The sequence below is a fragment of the Trichechus manatus genome, unplaced genomic scaffold (genome assembly GCF_000243295.1).
Source record: "Trichechus manatus latirostris isolate Lorelei unplaced genomic scaffold, TriManLat1.0 scaffold00039, whole genome shotgun sequence".
NCBI classification, from domain to species: domain Eukaryota; kingdom Metazoa; phylum Chordata; class Mammalia; order Sirenia; family Trichechidae; genus Trichechus; species Trichechus manatus.
In genome coordinates this window covers 13,086,444-13,104,775 of record NW_004443975.1, presented here as the reverse complement: position 1 = coordinate 13,104,775, position 18,332 = coordinate 13,086,444, and the positions used below count along the sequence as shown (strand labels likewise).

At 41.3% G+C, this 18,332-nt stretch overlaps 1 long non-coding RNA gene across 1 annotated transcript; it reads left to right on the top strand.

The window, feature by feature from the left end:
• The first annotated feature begins 4,909 nt into the window (after positions 1-4,909).
• LOC111820477 (uncharacterized) lies at positions 4,910-11,570 on the top strand. Its single transcript, XR_002824033.1, has 3 exons — positions 4,910-4,957; positions 6,904-7,035; positions 7,270-11,570. It is a non-coding gene; the product is annotated as an uncharacterized LOC111820477 (long non-coding RNA).
• Positions 11,571-18,332: the final 6,762 nt, after the last annotated feature.

Here is an 18,332-nt window from a genome sequence, read left to right as displayed (position 1 = left end):
TAGCAGGAATGTTAGTCTAGTGCCCTGTATCAATCAGGGTCCAGCCAGGAGAAAGAAACTGCACTAGTTATCTTAGCTGAGAGAATTTAATGTTGGGAACTGGTTAAATGAGTGATGAATGACTGAAAAGGCAAGAGGGAGCCCTGAGGTCGTAGAGAGTCAGTAGTTACAGGAAGCAGCTCAACCTCTAAGGCTGTGGGGGCAAACAGAAGGGCAGAGGACTGCAGAAGTGGGACCCAGGCCTCTGAAGAGGGACTATCCTTCTGTAGCAAATAGTCTGAAGGGTCTGAAGAAGTTGGTTTGGGGAGTTGGGTAAAAGCCGGAAGCCTAACAGCCATGCGCAGGGTAAAGGGCCATTGGTAGGTGATGCTGACAGGAAACGGGAAACAGAAAGGAGCAAGACCCTTCTCTGCCTCCAGGCTTCCAGTCTCCCTCTGACACCCCCTACTGACAAAGCCTAACGAGCTGCTGGCAAAGAAGAAATGTCTGCAGGACTGACACGTGGAGACAGAAAATGCAAATCAATCAATCTTTCTAGCGGTGGGTCCAGTCTGGGCCTAAGCTGGAATTAATAAAGACATATCTGAGCATGTTGCACACTAGAGAAGTAGGTATCCAGAATTAGATTTGTGTGCTCCTCCCTGAGGCCCTTTATCCTGGCTAGTCTTTCTGTCTGGAACACTTTTCCCCAGACATGCTTTTTCCCCTCACTTTCTTCAAGCCTCTACTCAAATGTCACTTTATGATGATTGTAATTTCCACCCCTCCTCCCACCTCATGCCCCTTTAACTTTCTCTATTTTTTCCCCCAGTGTATTTATCATCATGTAATGTATTTATTTATTAGGCTTATTGTTGATTTTGTCTCTTCCCAGTAGAATGTAAACTCCACAAGGGTAAGGATTATTGTCTCTTTTGTCCTCCAAGGTATCCCTAGCATGCAGAACAGTAGATGCTCTCTGAGTCTTTGTGAAATGAACAGATGAATGAAGGTTGTGTTTAGCTGAGGAAGAATAAAAAAGTTCTTCTGGGAAACAAAGGCTAGTAAAGGCAGTATGATATCTGTCTTAGATATTTCTGATCTCTCTCCCATGTAGACAGAGGAGCTGAAGGAAGAAAAAGGAGACATTTTAAAAACAATTATTTGCAAGATGGGTTTCAGCCGAGCTACTTTTTGTTCTGCTGATAAAACTTGATCTGGGCTGGAGAGAAAGCATTTGAAAGTACCCTCGACTTTGAGCCCCAAGGGTTGGAAGCTTAGATGACATATGTAGACAGGACCCTGTGCCAGGGCAGCAGGTAACATGCTGTTTCAGTTGCCTTCAAGTATAGATTAGTTGATTTTGCCGCAAGTTGCTAAATTACAAAGGGGAGATGGTATAGTTTTAGACATAAATGATAACGGTGTTGACAGTGATGGTGAAAAAAAGAAATACTGACAAGAAAAACACCATGTATGCACTAAAGAGAATGTAGAATGTGCAAATAAACTTTGTAAGCGACTAACCTTATTAACCAGAAAAACAAACAAACAAACAAACCAGTTGCCATGGAGTCTATTCCAACTCATGATGACCTAATTAGCTCTGTTAATTACCCATCTGTCTGAGCCAGTTGGTGAGTACCAAAAAAAAAAAAAAAGTAGGAAATTTTTCCTTAAAATCTTTTCCCCTGGTTCCCAGTACCGTATCTATTATCCACACCCACTCACAAATGTGTCCTGAGCAGTTCTCAGGATTCTGCAGCCAGGCCAGTGCCGTTATATTGATACTGTATAGGTAAACACTGCAGGCCAGCAGGTAGGTGTGAGCAGGTGGAATCCCACCCTTTTAAGGATCTCATAGTAACCTCCTTGGTGGTGCACTCTCTCCACACCAGAAGTTAACTGATCAACCGAGTAGAGTGGCACCCTACCCCAAGGGAAGTGGGCAGAGCAGTGGTCTAGGAGAGACGAGATCTTGAACTAGTCTTGTTTCTGAAACTATTGTAACCTGACTCTACGAATGCCAGTAAGTTTCCATTAGTCCTTAAACTAGCCCAAATCAGATTTGGCCTGCCCTGCATTTGCAGAAGGGCCAGCTGTGACCTCTAATTGACCTCAACAGCAGATGCAGCAACAGGAGGAATGAATCAGAAGGAAAACCATCACCCAGACCCTATTTCAAAGCTACAGGTCTGATAAGAACCATGTCACCTCCTGTTTCCTGGCCACCTTCTAGAGTTTTCCCTCCTGAGAACACCTGCATGGCCGCCATCTTGCTGCCCAAATCACATATAACCCCTACCTACCCGTAGTTGGAGGAGCTGGGTCTGAGGAGCTTCCTCCTGGCTCCTTTTTCTGTGCATTACAATAAAGTTACCTTCTCTTTGTCAAAGACCAGTGTCCAGGTAATTGTCAAGTCTGAGTGTGCCGGACAAGGACCCAACTTTCCAGGTTCAGTAACACTACTGAGCTGTTTTGCCTTGGGAAAACCACTATGTCTAGCTGGATTTCAGCTCCCTTTAGCTCTGTCTAATGAAGAATTTGGAATCCTTCCAGCTTTGTATTCTACGAGCATACAATTCTCCCCGCCCACATGATTTTAACACTAAAGTTATTGAACTCCTTGGTTATTGTGACGGTTTTCCTGAAGGGGCCAGAAGCAGTGGAGGTGTGCAAATTCTCCTCTTGTCATTGGCCTGCGGGGAGAAGCTGGCCCAGAATTCTGGTGAGAAGAGAGGTATTATTGAGTGAGGAGGCTACCTTGTGTCTTGGTGAGTTGATGCCTTAGTGTTTGATTACTAGGAACAGAAACCTACTAAAATTAACCTAAGAAAAATGAAGAAATTTACTGGAATGACACAGAATTTTCATAGAGTTTAAGGACACAGGAAGTTTAGCTGGACCTTACAAGAAATTGGGGATCAAAAATGGGAAGATGGGAAACTAAGATTACCACCTCAGAGATAATTTTTTCTCTTTTCTCTTCTCCTTCTCATCCCTACTTCCTCTTCCTCCCTCCTGTTCCTCTCCTTTTTTCCTCCACCAGCTTTAGACATCTTGCTTATGTCTAATTCAATCCTAGGTTTACGTGACATTTCTGTCTAAGCATGCAGGAGAGACCAAGTGGAGCTTTGTATGCAAACTTCAAAATCCATGCATGAGAGACCGTCTTAGCCCTGTATGGACTAAGTGTGCACATCTGGTCCAGTTTGCTGTGGCAATGAGTATGGGTTATTCAACTCTGGCTATTCAGTAGGAGCTCTGGATGCAGATTATCTTAAAAAAGGATGTGGTATGGGTATGCTCCTTAAGATTATTTTGATTGCAAGCACTAGATGCCTTCTTTGTCTACTTAAGCAGAAAGTGTATTGGAAGTATATAAAGATATCTCATGTAATCAAAGGAAACAGGGCAGGTCCAGGGTCCTTGGCAAAGGTACTTATAGATCTTCTCTTTAGGGCCCTGCCGTTTGTATATCTCAGCTCTAATGTCTGTCTTCTCTCTGTGTTTCCCTATTCCATGTTTGAAGTTCCTGGGAGAACGATTCTAAATGGCCCAGTTTAGGATGTGCCAATTTTTGGACTATGAGGATATGATAGGGTGACCAACTTTTCCTAGTTTCCCCAAGACTGTCCCAGTTTAAGCACCAAAAGTCCAGCATCATGAGATATCCCTCCATCCTGGGCAAACCAGGACAGCTGGTCACCCTAGAACACAGGGCAACCTGAGAAGTATGAGCTCTGGTGGCACTGTGGTAAGAGCTCAGCTGCTAACCAAAAGGTTGGCATTTCTAATCCACCAGCCGCTCCTTGGAAACCCTATGGGGCAGTTCTACTCTGTCCTGTAGGGTCAGTATGAGTTGGAATCTACTCCGCAGCAACGGGTTTGGTTTGATTTTGGTTTAGGGTCGCTATGAGTTGCAATTGACTTGACAGCAATGGGTTTGTTTTGGTTTGGTAGTCATCCATTGTCTTTACAATGGGGTATGGCAGTTTGAGAAAGCACCCTTTAGGGTAAAATGTTATATCCATGATCTTTCAAGTTCTTATTTTTCTTTGATGACCAGGTCAACCATCCTAGTCAACCTCATGACTCACTTTTTGTTTATTCCCCTAGAAAACCCCATTGTTTTCCTGGAACACGCAGGCTAAAGTCCAAATTTCTTAGCATCATGTACAATAGTCTTCATGCTTTGGCCTTGCCTCCATGATCTCAGGCCTTGCTAAATTGACTGTGCCCCTCAACAAACCAAACTCACTCCCTGGCATCCTTCCGCTCCGCATGTCCTTCACAATCTTGTCTGCCCCCTAGCTTTATTTATTGTTTAGTTCCATGTTAACAGAAGGGTCACTATCTCTAGAAAGCCTTTTCTGCCTAGCTCCCTACACTCCACCATACCACACTAAGCTTCCGAGGGACGGGCTGCTGTCTGATTTATTCTATGCATAGTTCACTGTCTTGAGTTTACACTTCCGCCCGTTTACCGATATATTTCCAGCACCTACGGCAGTGCCTGGTTGTGGAAGGAGTGATATATACAATGTAATGCAAGTTTGTTCAATTAATGGATGAAGGAAGAAAAATCACCGCGTAGTGTGATTAACCTTTGTTTTTATTTATGTCAATTTCCAACTAGTGAGGGCAGGGGTCAGTGTCTGAGTCCTCTTGTTCCTCACAGGGCTTGAATAGAATAGGTAGGCGCTTGGTCAAGCGTTTGCAGAGTTGCTGACTGAAAAAGAGAAGGAACGCGGGAAAAAGGAGACTCAGGCATGCCACCTTTTCAGGCTAAGTGCCTCCGACTACTGCCAGCGACCCCTCCTACTCTCTCAGCTCCTCCAGGTGCTCCCTGCGGGAACCCTGCTAGCAAGCGGGCAGGGAGCAAGTGAAGGCGGGACTTCCGGTCGCGCGCGCGAACGCCTTCCGGCGCGAGGCGGAAGCCCGGCTCCGGGCCAAGATCCGAGAGCCGGGACTGGAGGTGAGTTCGGAGTCGGAAGGTCCCAGGCAATTGCCTCTTCAGTGGATGCCTCTTGGCCCCGCTGTCGCCCGGCGCCGCGGGACGGGGAGAACGGGTAGGGATGAGAGAGTCTGGACTCCCTGAGAGCCGGGATCCCGAGGCTGAGAGAGGGGGCCAGGAGCGGTGGCCAGGGAAGGGGAGACCACCCCTTGGGGCAGCGGTGAGGGGCTGAGGAGGGAGGTACCGGGGACCCTGAGGCCGAACGGGCCTGAAGCTAGGGTTGCGGATGACACTGGGCAGAGATGCATCTCGGAGGGAAGCAGCCCCGAGTAGGGGGAGTGTCTCGGGTCCCGGCGGATTGCCTGTGAAGGTGGCACGAAATGGTAAAGATTGGCTTCCATGGAGAGAATAAATAGGAGACAGTCCTTCTGTGAGGGGCGTAGATGAGAAGGGCACCTTGACCTAACGGATCAGAAGGATGGCTAGCCACCTATTGGGTGCTGAACTCTGTATTGTTTGACTTGCAGTTAATTAATGTGGCTTTTTAAAATGTGTTTCCCCCACTGTGTGAATTTCGGGGAAATATTTTACACTCCAGGGAAAACTTAAAACTCTTCCTCACCCAGACCCAACTTAGGTGCTTTTCTTTGTCAAATTGATAGTACTTTAAAGTTCCCTGTCATACAAGCAAGTCAACCAAAGTTTTCCTTTTGGACTTTACTCTGCAGAGTTTAGATTGTCTTATTTCCTCTGTCAGGGGATGAACTCCTAAATGCGTTTAAAACCTTAGTGATCATCGCGTGGAAAGCCAGTGCTGTCAGTGTTTGCCGTTACAGCTCGTTGTTTACGTGCCCAACTTTCTAACACATTTTTTCTAAAACTTATCCTATTGGGTTTAGTTTTTAAGCTTAACCAGGAAGGACAATTTTAGATTAGGGTGTAGCAAACTACTAGCAATTCCTAAGAATTTACTGTTCCTTTTTATTTCTACTGCAGGGAAATCTATATATATGCCTTTGGAAGTACTTTTAAAAAACAGTGAAATCTGTTGTTATATACACATTGGCACATTTAGTTTTTCTTAATGGCCAGTGCGTAGTATGCAGGCTTGTTTTGATCTTTACCAGGAGGTAATTATTATCAATTTTAGTTGTTGTCTACATTTGATTTATGTTTTATAGGCTGCAGTTAATATGTACTTCCTAATCTACATTATATAAGTAGGTGATAAATGAGTTAGATTTTTACCATGAACTGGTGGCACAGTGGTTAAGAGATTGGCTGCTAACCAAAAGGTCGGCAGTGCAAATCCATCAGTGCTCCTTGGAAACCCTATGGGGCAGTTGTGCTCTGTCCTGTAGGTTTACTATGAGTCAGAATCGACTCAAAGGCAATGAGTTTGGTCTTGGTTTGTGTAAGGTATTTAGGAAGAATCCTAACACTGTCGGTGGTGGAGAGTGATAGCTGATGATTGTTTCGCTTGTTTCAGCTGTTTGATCTTTCAAGTGTTGAATTTTTTCATTTTTTGAAAGTGCCCTGTTGATGACTTTTAGATCTGATATTGGTCTGACTTGAATTCACTCAAGTAAACTAGAATATTTGATACTCATTGGTGCCTCATTGTCTTGCTAGCTCGTTAACTCTTGATGGCCTTGAAGAGCTGTGCTGAGTAAGAGGGCTGTTACAGTTTCCTTATGTTTAGGGGCACAGCTGATATTTGCAAAAGTGAAGCATAAACATAAACAATGATTTAAAATGTAGATGAGCGTATTGAATAATTTTTCAATTTAGAGAATGAAATGACACTGATCTCTAAAGTCACTGAATTAACTGCTATGTTGATTTCTGTGTATGTCTTACTTTAAATTTATTTTTTTAGAGTAGACAAGACTGCTTAGCTAGTAAGGCTAGTTCTTATTTTTCCATACAGTTGTGGTTTAAAAATACATTTTCCTTCTTTATCTCAGTTTTTGGGAAATAAAGCCGTTGAAAAAGTGTGTAAGTCTTCAGGCTTTAATTCATGGTTGGAGGAAGTGCTTGTTGAGACATAATAAAAGTGCCTGCCTTCTGCAGCAAGTTTCTGGTTATATATCTGAAAGGTATGTTTGAAATTTGATTGCCCTGTGTTGTGTATAATCTTTGGAATTTTTGTTCTTTGTTCTAATGGTAGAATAAGTTTCTGAGCTTTCTCTCTAGATAAATTCTATGTGTTATTATTCTTTTGGGTTTAGTTGTATTTTACTGTTTAACTAATAATCACATTTTTTATTAGGGTTTGGCAAATTGCTAGTTATTCTTGTGGATTTACTATTTCTTTTTTATTTCTGCTACAGTGAAATATGTGTCTGTGCATTGGAAGATCTATTAAAACAGCAATAACGAAGACTCTTTCTTCATATACACAGCTTACACATTTTATTCTCCTTAATCATCAGTTCGTAATAAATAAAGTAATTTGGCATATTGATTATTTTGGTTCCACATTTTCTGGTTATCAATTTTATTTTTATATAGTCCATTCTCTGGTATCTGTATACTCTAGTTAGAAAACCATTCCCTGTCATTGATACAATCTGGCGAATTTGTTACAGCTGAGGGGTACAGCTTCTGCACAGGGAGGTACCAAATAGAGTACTGTACGGATCTTCTGCTGACCTACCACCCAGCTGCTACGCTGCCCGTGAAGCAGAGCAAGGCCCTCAGCAAGGTTGACTGAAGCAGTCATCCCTGCTCTTAGCATCACCTTTTTGTCCCTTTTCCTCTGCTGTGTTTAGGCATTTTCTTTCATAGTGACCAAGAGGACCTGGACCTCAAAGTGACTCATCAGGGCATCAGAGCAGCCAGATAGGACTGCAGTCCTGTTAGTAGGGCCCTGTCCATTCAGCTGAGTCTAATCCCATAAATCTTAGCCCATTTCCCAGCTTCTAGGCTTGCAGTTATGGCTGTGAAATACTTGTTCAGATCATTGTTGATTTTTACAATGGTTTTAATACTAAACCATCATGGATCAGATGTAGAAATGGGCTCTGCTGTATATACAGGGACTTCCCTTAGTTTTCCTGACAGGGAGGTATCACATTAAATGATATGTGAACTTTTCTGTTACAGCGGAATGATATGCCTCATAATTGCAAATAGTGTAGAAAATACACGGATTACTCTTAGCCTTCGTGGTTAGTTTTATTTGGTTTGAGAACCTAAGAAAAGGAAGAACGGTTGCATAAAAAATTTGGGTGGGGATGGGGGAGGTTGACCATTACCAGTGGAGTAGTGAGGGGTGATCATGGGAGCTGTCTGCTACGGTCAGAGGAATGTCTTAGCATTGAGGTTGTTTAGAATTTCTAGAACATAATGATAATAAAAAGCAGACAGACTTTTAGTTGGTTTTATTACTGTTTTTAATTCTCTACAGGCAGTGCATCCCCTTACTGCATGCACCTGGGGCAAACCCTTCCCACCTCTCACAAGAATGACCTGGCAGAGAGACTCTTGAAGTCAGAGATTACATGGTAATAAGGAATCAAGAAGAGGTTTGAGGGAGGGTTGAGATGTGAATAGAAGAACAAGTATTGAAGTTTGTTTTAGTATTGGTATAGGTCAGAATTGGAATCGACTCGACAGCAACTAACAGCAACAACATTTTCAAAATTGAGAAGGTGAAGGCATGGAGACTTGACGAGAACACTGTAGATAGGAGAAGAACAAACACTAGATACGAGTGAATTCGAATTGGGGGGCGGGGGGAAAGGCAGTTCTGAGGAGGTGATGCATAATCAAGTTCTAGACTTTTCCACAAGAACTTTGTGACTGTATAGATAATAGTATCAGGGTTAACTCCCAATATTTTAAACCTAAGTAATGGCTATTTTGTAGTACGTAGTTGAATGAAGTTGCAAAGATAAAGATAGTACAAGGAACACTTGGATGCCCTTTATCCAGATCCAGTTTTTAAGATTTTACCACATTTGCTTTATCACTTGAGAACAAGAATACTTTTGGTTAAAGCAGAACACGTATATAAAGCATACTCAGCTGATCTGTCAGCTTTGTTTCTCTAATAAAGTTATGTATTGGCTCTAATTCACTGAATCCTAGAGCTAGAAAGGACCTTGGAAGATGATCTGTTTAACCCCCTTGAAGATGGTAAATGTTGACCAGTCCAGAACAGGTGGGTTTTGATTCTTAAACCTCCATAGCCTCTTCCAGGGTCTTATCCTAACAAGCAAGAATAAAAACTCCTAATGTCTGTTTGTTGCTTTTTAGTTTGTATGTTTTCATTTGATCCTCAAAACAAGCATGTAAAGGTTCTTCCTTAGCATTCCCCCCACCCCTGCCTCTGAAATCTTGCGTATGTAGTCTTATATTCATCTTGTATCTTTTAAGTCCACTTCTTCTTAGTCTTTATTCTCTGTTTATAGAAAACAACCGAACAACATCCCTTTCAGGAACACTTAACCTGTTCTGTAATAAATACCTTGTTAACTTTCCTCAGGTAAGACTATCTTAATTCCTTTAAGGTTTCTACCTGTAATATACTTTCTGTCTAGTCAGTTCACAAGGTGGTGCAAATGGTTTGTGCTTGACTGCTAACCAAAAGGTTGGTGGTTCAAACCTACCCAGCAGCTCCATGGAAGAAAGGCCTGGTGATCTGCTTCCATAAAGATTACAGCCAAGAATACCCTGTGGGGGTCATTTCTAGTCTGAAACACACGGGCTTGCCATGAGTTGGAATCAGCTTGACAGTAATGGGTTTGATTTTTTTTTCCCTCCTTGGTTGATCTTTCAAGATTCTAGGTTTTTCACACCCTTTTCAAAGTGTGGCGAGCAAAGCTTGAAAGAGTGTGACTAATGTAGAGTAACAACATAGAAAATTTATGTGTAAATTATTTACAAAGTATTTATCTTGTGGTCATTTGATTCTTAGGGCAGAACAGGTGGTGTCTCCATTTCAGAGATGGGAAAAACTCCAGAAAGGTTAAGTGGTTTGCCCAGGGTCCTATAGAGCTAGGCTGTGTCAGAACTGGGATGCAACCTAGGTCTTCTAACAGTAAATCAGTTCCCTTTTCCACTGTTCTCATGTGTAGATCTTTACATATCATGTATATTTTAATGTACTTTAGAATCACTTTGACTTTTTCAGTCTCTGTCCTTTTTACCAACCAAACTTGCTATTAGGGAAATAAAATGTTTGCTGACCCAACTTTTCTTTCTCTTCTGCACTTAAAATAATAGCATTATAGAATTGGAATGAACCTGTAGTGGCCACTTAAGCCAATCTTCTACCGAATTTGAGTACCTCACACACTATCTCGTCCCACCGTCGTATGGCCCTTGCAGGAATACTTGCAGTAACAGGGCGTTCACTTCCTTTTTATGCAACCTGGTTCTAGTTGTATCATCCAGAGCAACACAGAATATCTATTCTCTCTTTGCTACGTAAAATTTTGTCACATATTTAAAGATAACTGTCTCTTCTCCAGGTTAAAGAATGCTAATACCCTGATCTCGCACCATCCTCATCACCTTATTTTGGATGAATTAAATTGTGAGTAAGGAGCCCAACAGTTAAGTGCTGGGCTGCTAATCAAAAGGTTGGCGGTTCAGACTCACAGAAGAAAGACCTGGCGCTCTGTTCCTATAAAGATTACAGCCTAGAAAACCCCATGGGGCAGTTTTACTCTGTCACATGGAGTCCCTATGAGTCAGAATTGACTTGACAGCACCTGGCAGCAGCATGTTGTCAGTATCCTGAGAATCCGACTTCCATAATAGCCTGTATGTTTTAGATGTCTGGCCAAGGCAACAAATAGTGGAGCTATTACTTCCTGCAGGGTGGATACCATACTATTCTATTGTTGAAGTCCAAAATTGTACTAGCATGTAAGCAGATACATCATGTTCTTATATGAAAGTTTTGGTAAGCCAAAGGTCTCAGAATTCTGTAGGAACCAGACTAATTTTCATAGTCTGGCCCCCTCTACTTGTATAACTGATTTTTTAACTGAAATGTGGAACTTCACATTTACTCCTGTTAAATTTTAATTTGCCTGTGTTTTAGCAGCCCAGAATTTCAGTTTGTGAAGATCTATTTTGGTCTTAATTTTCTGACCCATTTATTAGCAGTCCTTTTCAGCTTTGTCTTCTACACATCTAATACTTAGACAAGCTTGTGTTGAAGCAGAGCTGGCTTTGGATCGATGATAGCTAGGTAGCTAATACTCCTTTTAGGGCTTAGAAGCAGATCATCTCTGGATAATTTTGTGTAATATTTTCTGCAGAGAAGTGTGACAAAGTGATAGTTCTTTGGACCTGGCTATGTCTTATTCTCTGGGAGACACAAGAATCTTTAGAGGTTATTCTAAGACATGTATTGGTTTTTTTTGTTCCCCTAGCACTAATTTTTACATGCGTGTCTCTAAAGAATGGAGAAGACAAATCATTGGAATTACAGATTCCAACATACTTGCCTCTCCTGGCTCTCAAAATGAAATGTCACCACTTAAACCTAGAATAGTTGAAAACTTGGTTTAAAAATTTCCTGAGATCTAATATTGCTTACATTTATAATTTTGCTTTGGAGTTTAGTCTTTGAACATATATGATTTTTTGTTCTATTTATTTCGTTGTTGAAAATACACACAGCAAAACATACAGCAATTCAACAGTTTCTACATGTACAATTTAGTGATATTGATTACATTCTTTGAGTTGTACAACCATTCTCACCCTCCTTTTCTGAGTTGTTCCTTCCCCATTAGCATAAACTCACTGCCCTCTAAAGTTCCTATCTAATCTTTTAAGTTGCTTTTGTCAGTTTCATCCCTTATAGTTAGTTCTTAAAAGAGCGTAATGCTCAAGGCAGACCTCTTTTACTAGTTAAGCTAAACAATTGTTTGGTTTTAAAAAGACTTCAGGGGATATTTTTGGTTTAAGGTTTAAAGATTATCTCAGGGCAATAATTTCAGGGGTTCATCCACCCTCCATGGCTCCAGGAAGTCTGGAGTACATGAGAATTAGAAATTCTGTTCTGCATTTCTCCCCTTTTGATCAGGATTCTTCTATGGAATCTTTGATCAAAATGTTCAATAATGGTAGCTGCATACCATACAGTTCTTCTCATATATGAATTTTTATCCATACTTGAAAGACTTAAAGACTGCTGTGAACTAAAAAGGGTTTTAAAAAAGACTTGCAGAGGTAAACAGTAATTAATGTTCTTGGAAACTAGGGTTGTCAGTGGCCTTAGTGTATTATTATTATGTAGATATATAGAGAGATTATATATAAATATACATAAATTATATATAGAGATTTTATTGCCATTTTTAGCCAGTGTTAAACCCTTAAATCTAAAACTAGTAATCTCTTATTTAAAAACATTTTTTTTTTAAGCTTTGGTTTAAATCTTCATCTCTGTGTTTTTAAAATTAAAATTATTCACAACTAAGGCTAGCTTTGAAGAACGAGTTTATCAGTTGGTGAGATTAATGCTGTGTTTATTAGGTAGTGAATGGGGAATTGGACATGTGATAATTGGATTCCCACCGAGTCATTCATTCATATAATAGTAGACAAATAAAAGGGCCCTGAGCTGAGTATCTAGAGCCTAGCTGGGCTGCTAACAGGCTGTATGACTGGATGAGTTGTTTTGCTGCTGAGCTTATAATGTCAGTTGAAAAGAAAGGTTGGATTTCATCAGTGTTCTTATTTTTTCTATTATTATGGCAAACTTCATGGGAAACACTTACACAGAGGGCATTATCCCCCTCAGCAGCTGCTTTATAATTCCTAGCTGTGGCAGATTTTTCTCCTAGACTAAAAATGGCAGAATTTTTGGCCTCCAGGACCCTTTTCAGCTCTGGTATTCTAAAATTGTGCTGACCAGTACAGTGGCCATGTCATATGTGGCTATTGAAATTAAAATTAAAATTAAGAATTCAATTCTTCAGTCGCACTAAGCCACACTGCAAGTGCTCACATGCCACATGTGGCTAGTGGCTACTTTATGCGGTAGTGCAGGTATCAACCATTTCTATCATTTCAGAGTGTTCTACTGGACAGTGGTGTTCTAGAGCCTGCCGTGTGTCAGACAAGGGACAGGATCCAGCCAACATAGTATAATGTGGAAAATAGACTGACTGGGTAGAATTGTTGCATCTGATGCTCAGTGGCAATTGCTTCAGTGGCAGCTGCGTTCTTTTGTTGACGAGTTTCCTCCGCAATCAGGTAGAAGTGGCTGAAGAGACAGGTATAACGTGCTGGAGAATTTAGAGGTCCTAAGCTATTGGTTTTCACAGCCGTTGCTTGCTTGTGTACTTTGCACTCACATTGAGAGATCTAGTATTTACCTGTGAAAATGGCTTCAGGTAGTGGGGTACAGTAAATTACTTAATATGGTCCTTCTAGCCATAATCTTAGTAACTCTCACCAAACAACTGGGTGGGACTATGCAAGTGAGGTGCTTGTGGCCCACCAAAGGGATTGGATAACTTGCTAATAATGTATATAAGGTGCATGGTACCCTTGTGGGGGTGGAGCCATGTAAATAATGTGTACAGAATCCTAATGAAGGGATTGGTCAGTTTTGCCATCCTGCTAGGCTTAAAATGAGCCATCCCAGAGGTGGGAAGAGAAGATCTCACCACCCCAACCAAGAAAGAAGAGCCAGGAGTGGAACACGTTCTTTGGTCCTGGGATCCGTGCCCTGAGAACCTCCTAGATCCTGGAGTCAGAGCTGTAACAGTGGAGATGGTGAGAGATGGCAAGAAGCAGAGGCAGCAGAACCAGGAGATTGGCAGCAGACGGTGCGGTGGGCTTCCTGGCACACGGAGCGAGGAAGCTGAGTGCCTTTGAGCAGGAGACTTGCTGCTGGCAGAGGGGGTGCCTCTGGGCACTTTTCGGCGCTAGGCTTGCCAACCCATGGAGCAAGAGAGCTGAGCGCCTTTGGGCAGGAGGCATCCTGTTAGAGTGGGATGCCTCCGGGCATTTGTCAGAGCTAGGCTTACCAACCCATGGAGTGAGATCGCTGAGCGCCTTTGGGCCAAGGCTTCCTGGCGGAGTGGGATGCCTCCAGGCACTTATTAGCAGAACTTACAGAGCTTTGTAACACTTACCCAAGCAGGGCAGGGGCTGAGGACCAGAGAGAGCAGTGCCTGCAGGCATGGCTGAGACAAGGCTATCTTAATCGAAAAACTGTATCCTGAGTGTTCCTGAACCTGAACTGTAACCTGTTACTTCTCTAATAAACCCTATAATCATGAGTATCGTCTATAAGTTCTTTGTGGCCATTGCAACAAATTATCGAACCCAGCAGAGAAGTAGAGTGCCATGGGAGGGACTGTTGGTATCAGAATTTGTAAAAAGATTGGAGGGTGGAGGGTATGCCTGACCTCCACCTCATAGGAATCAGCCCTGGGCTGTTGATCTTGATTCTCCTTCCCCCGTGTGAAGTTAGAGGAGGTCAGATGCCCCTGCCATGCCATTTTTACAGGTAGCCACATAAAGCTGTGGCTGAACCCCTGAAACACATTTGTTTAAAAATTGTGGGAAAGATTGGTGTCTGTGTTGGTAAAATTTGACAGAAAAGGTGTCATTGGTTTACACTAGTGGTTCTCAGCGTATCAAATCTAACACCGTTTTTACAAATATTTTGTAATAGCTTTTATACTATCCTGTTTATACTGAGCTTCCTGACAAACATGATTGCAAAGAAATTAACAATGTTCTAAATATAATATAAAGGAGAAATAAAGTTATTTAAAATTAAACAGTATGTATTTTAATATAAAATGTTTTGACATAGTCAACTTCTTGAACCTGTATCTAGAATGACTGTGAACAAGACAGCTGCAAATGCAGACTTATGCAGGTAAGTTGTACTTTTACTGAACTGTATTGCTATCATTGACATGATTTTCCAAAATGGTGAATAACTTTTGGTAAAGTTTAGAGAAAAGTACAGTCTTGTCTCTAAAGCAGTTGCATGGCTGGAAAATTCAGTATTTATTAAAACTGTGCAAAAGGTAATTCATTTTTATATGTAAAAGGGAGTTATAATCTAGGCTTGAATTAGGTAATTGAAACAGATTTTTCATCTACATAAATATCTGGTGGGATTTTAGAAAATCATGGAGGATAAGGGACACTTCTTTGCCATGTAGACTGTCCCTAGCAGTGCAGTATATCTGGCATCCCCTGCCTCAGTGCTTTTAGTGCCCCTCAACCATTGTGACAACCAAAAAATGCTCTCAAACTTTCAAAACATCCCTTAGGGTTTACAGTTAAACCATAGTATTTTTTTTCTTTTTCTTTTTAATTGTTGTAGTTTAAGTGAAAATTTACAATTCAAGTTAGTCTCTCATACAAAAATTTATACATACATTGTTATGTGACCCTAATTGCTCTCCCTATACTGTGATAGCACACTCCTCCTTTCCACCCCTGATTTCCTGTGTCCATTCAACCAGCTCCTGACCCTCTCTGCCTTCTCATCTCGCCTCTGGACAGGAGCTGCCTGTTTAGTCTCATGTATCTACTTGAGCTAAGAAGCACATTCTTCACAAGTATCATTTTATGTCCCATAGTCCAGTCCAGTCTTTGTCTGAAGAGTTGGCCTTGGGAATTGTTTTAGTTCTGGGTTGGCAGAACATCCGGGGGCCATGCTTTTAACCCATAGTACTTTTTAGCTCTATAAAGTTAAAGGATGCCAGTTTTTTTCCCCCCCGGATTATGTATGTAGAACTATCTTTTTAGACTAGGGACAACAAACATGTTCTAACATGTCACAATTCTGATTCATTGGTGGTGGCTCTCTTAACCATTGTGTTAAGAATTCTGAGGCGGAGTCCAGCCTCAGTAAGAAAGAGTATTGTAATTGATCAGTCATATCTGATAGGTAGATGGCCATAGGTAGAAGGGGGAATGGACACAATCCCCATCTCTGATATAGCTCTGTTGGTCTTAACTGATAGGCAGCAACACTGGTCCCCGCCAGGGTATTTGGAAATATGTGGGAGTGTTTTCAGTTGGTCAGAGTGATGGGTGTATGTGTGTATGCAGTGGCATTTAGTGTGTGGGAGCTAGGGATGATAAATGACCTATGGTCCTGCACAGTCCCATGCAACGAAGACATATCTGTTGATTGCAGTCCCTCATTGAGAAGCAGATCTAGCTTGGAGAACAGTCCAATTATGAAATCTGTTCAGAGCTGGATGGTTGCTGGGACGTAAACAGGCCAGATACAGAGGGTATCTTGGCATGGAGTGGGAAATGGTACTATGTGACTCAGAGTTTTCCAGCTCCGCGATTTCATAAGCATTAGTCAGGGATTAGTAAACTGGCCCACAGGTCAGATCTGACCAGTTTTAGTAAATACTTTTATTGGAACATAGTCACGTTCATTTGTTTATGTATTTTCAGTGGCTGCTTTGGGGCTACAAAGGTAGAGTTGAATAGTTGCAGCAGAGACTTTATGGCCTGCAAATCCTTAATGCTACTGGCACTTCACAGAAGCAGTTTACTGACACCTGATATCAGTAATAGTTTTTTAATGGAACCAGTCAGTATGTGAACTGCTGTTACTAAGTATATCATTCTTACATCCTTAGTAGTTTCTATATATGTCGTCGTAATTTTAAATTCTTCTTCTATGTCAGTGAAGCACTGAGGACCAATCGGTGGATCAACAATAAAGCTTAGAGCTGGTTAATTCTCAGCTTGATTTTATATATATATATATATATATATATATATATATATATATATATGTATATCACTAATGGTGGCTCAGTGGTTTAAGCACTCGGCAGCTCAATGGTTAAGGTTGGCAGTCCGAACCCACCAGCAGCTCCGCAGGAGAAAAGACCTGGCGATCTGCTCCTATAGAGATTTACAGCTTTGGAAACCCTATTGGGCAGTTCTGTGCTGTCCTGTAGGGTTGCTATGAGTCAGAATTGACCCATTGGCACCTAACAACAACAATGCAAAGTCGGCTTCTGTTTTTTATGGTTTCTCAGTCTTTAAAAAAGGGCTAATAGATGATTTTCTTCATAGTGATGTTATACTAACTGGGACTTATGAAATACTTTGGAGGGTCTTAAGAATGAGGGAAAAAAATGGAATCTCTGAATCTTCTGAAGTCAGTTTTAGTTTAAAAATTCCATGTGGAAAATATCACTATTTTCCCCCACTATGTATTTTAATAAAGAAAAACAACATAGTTTGTTAGCATTGTGTGGGAAGTACTAACTTAAAAAATAACCTTCTGAGCACTTACTTAGAATATTTTAAAGAGATTACAAGGTAAGGCATCTGGTAACTCTTATTTACAAAAAAAAAAAAAAGTTTAACCCTTTCAGTATGTTAGTATTTAAAATACTTCTGGTGTATTAAATAAATATGTGGTGCATAAAATATTCGACTGTGTGGATCATAACAAATTATGGATCACATCCGAAGAATGGGAATTCCAGAACACTTAATTGTGCTCCGAGGAACCTGTACATAGATCAAGAGGCTGTTGTTTGAACAGATCAAGGGGATACTGCGTGGTTTAAAGTCAGGAAAGGTGTATGTCAGGGTTGTATCCTTTCACCATGCTTATTCAAGCTGTATGCTGAGCAAATAATTCGAGAAGCTGGACTGTATGAAGAAGAAAGGGGCATCATGATTGGAGAAAGACTCATTAATAACTTGTGTTATGCAGATGACACAACCTTGCTTGCTTAAAGAGGACTTGAAGCACTTACTGATCAAAGACCACAGTCTTCAGTATGGATTATGCCTCAACATAAAAAAAAAAAAAACAAAAAACCTCACAACTGGACTAATAAGCAACATCATGATAAACAGAGAACAGACTGAAGTTGTGAAGGATTTTATTTTACTTGGATCCACAATCACCACCCGTGGAAGCAGTAGTCAGGAAATCAAAAGCTGCATTGCATTGGGCAAATCTGCTGCAAAAGACCTCTTCAAAGTGTTGAAAAGCAAAGATGTCACTTTGAGGACTAAGTTGTGCCTGACCCAAGCCATGGTGTTTTCAGTCGCCTCATATGCATGGGAAAGCTGGACAATGAATAAGGAAGACCGAAGTAGAATTTACGCCTTTGAATTATGGTGTTGGCGAAGAATATTGAATATACCACTGACTGCCAAAAGAAAGAATAAACCTGTTTTGGAAGAAGTACAGCCAGAATGCTTCTTAGAAGCAAGGATGGCAAGACTACGTCTCACATACCTTGGACATGTTATCAGGAGGGATCAGTCCCCGGAGAACGATATCATGCTTGGTAAAGTAGAGGGTCAGCAAAAAAGAGGAAGACCCTCAATGAGATGGACTGACACAGTGGCTGCAACAACGGGCTCAAGCATAACAAGGATTGTGAGGATGGCGTAG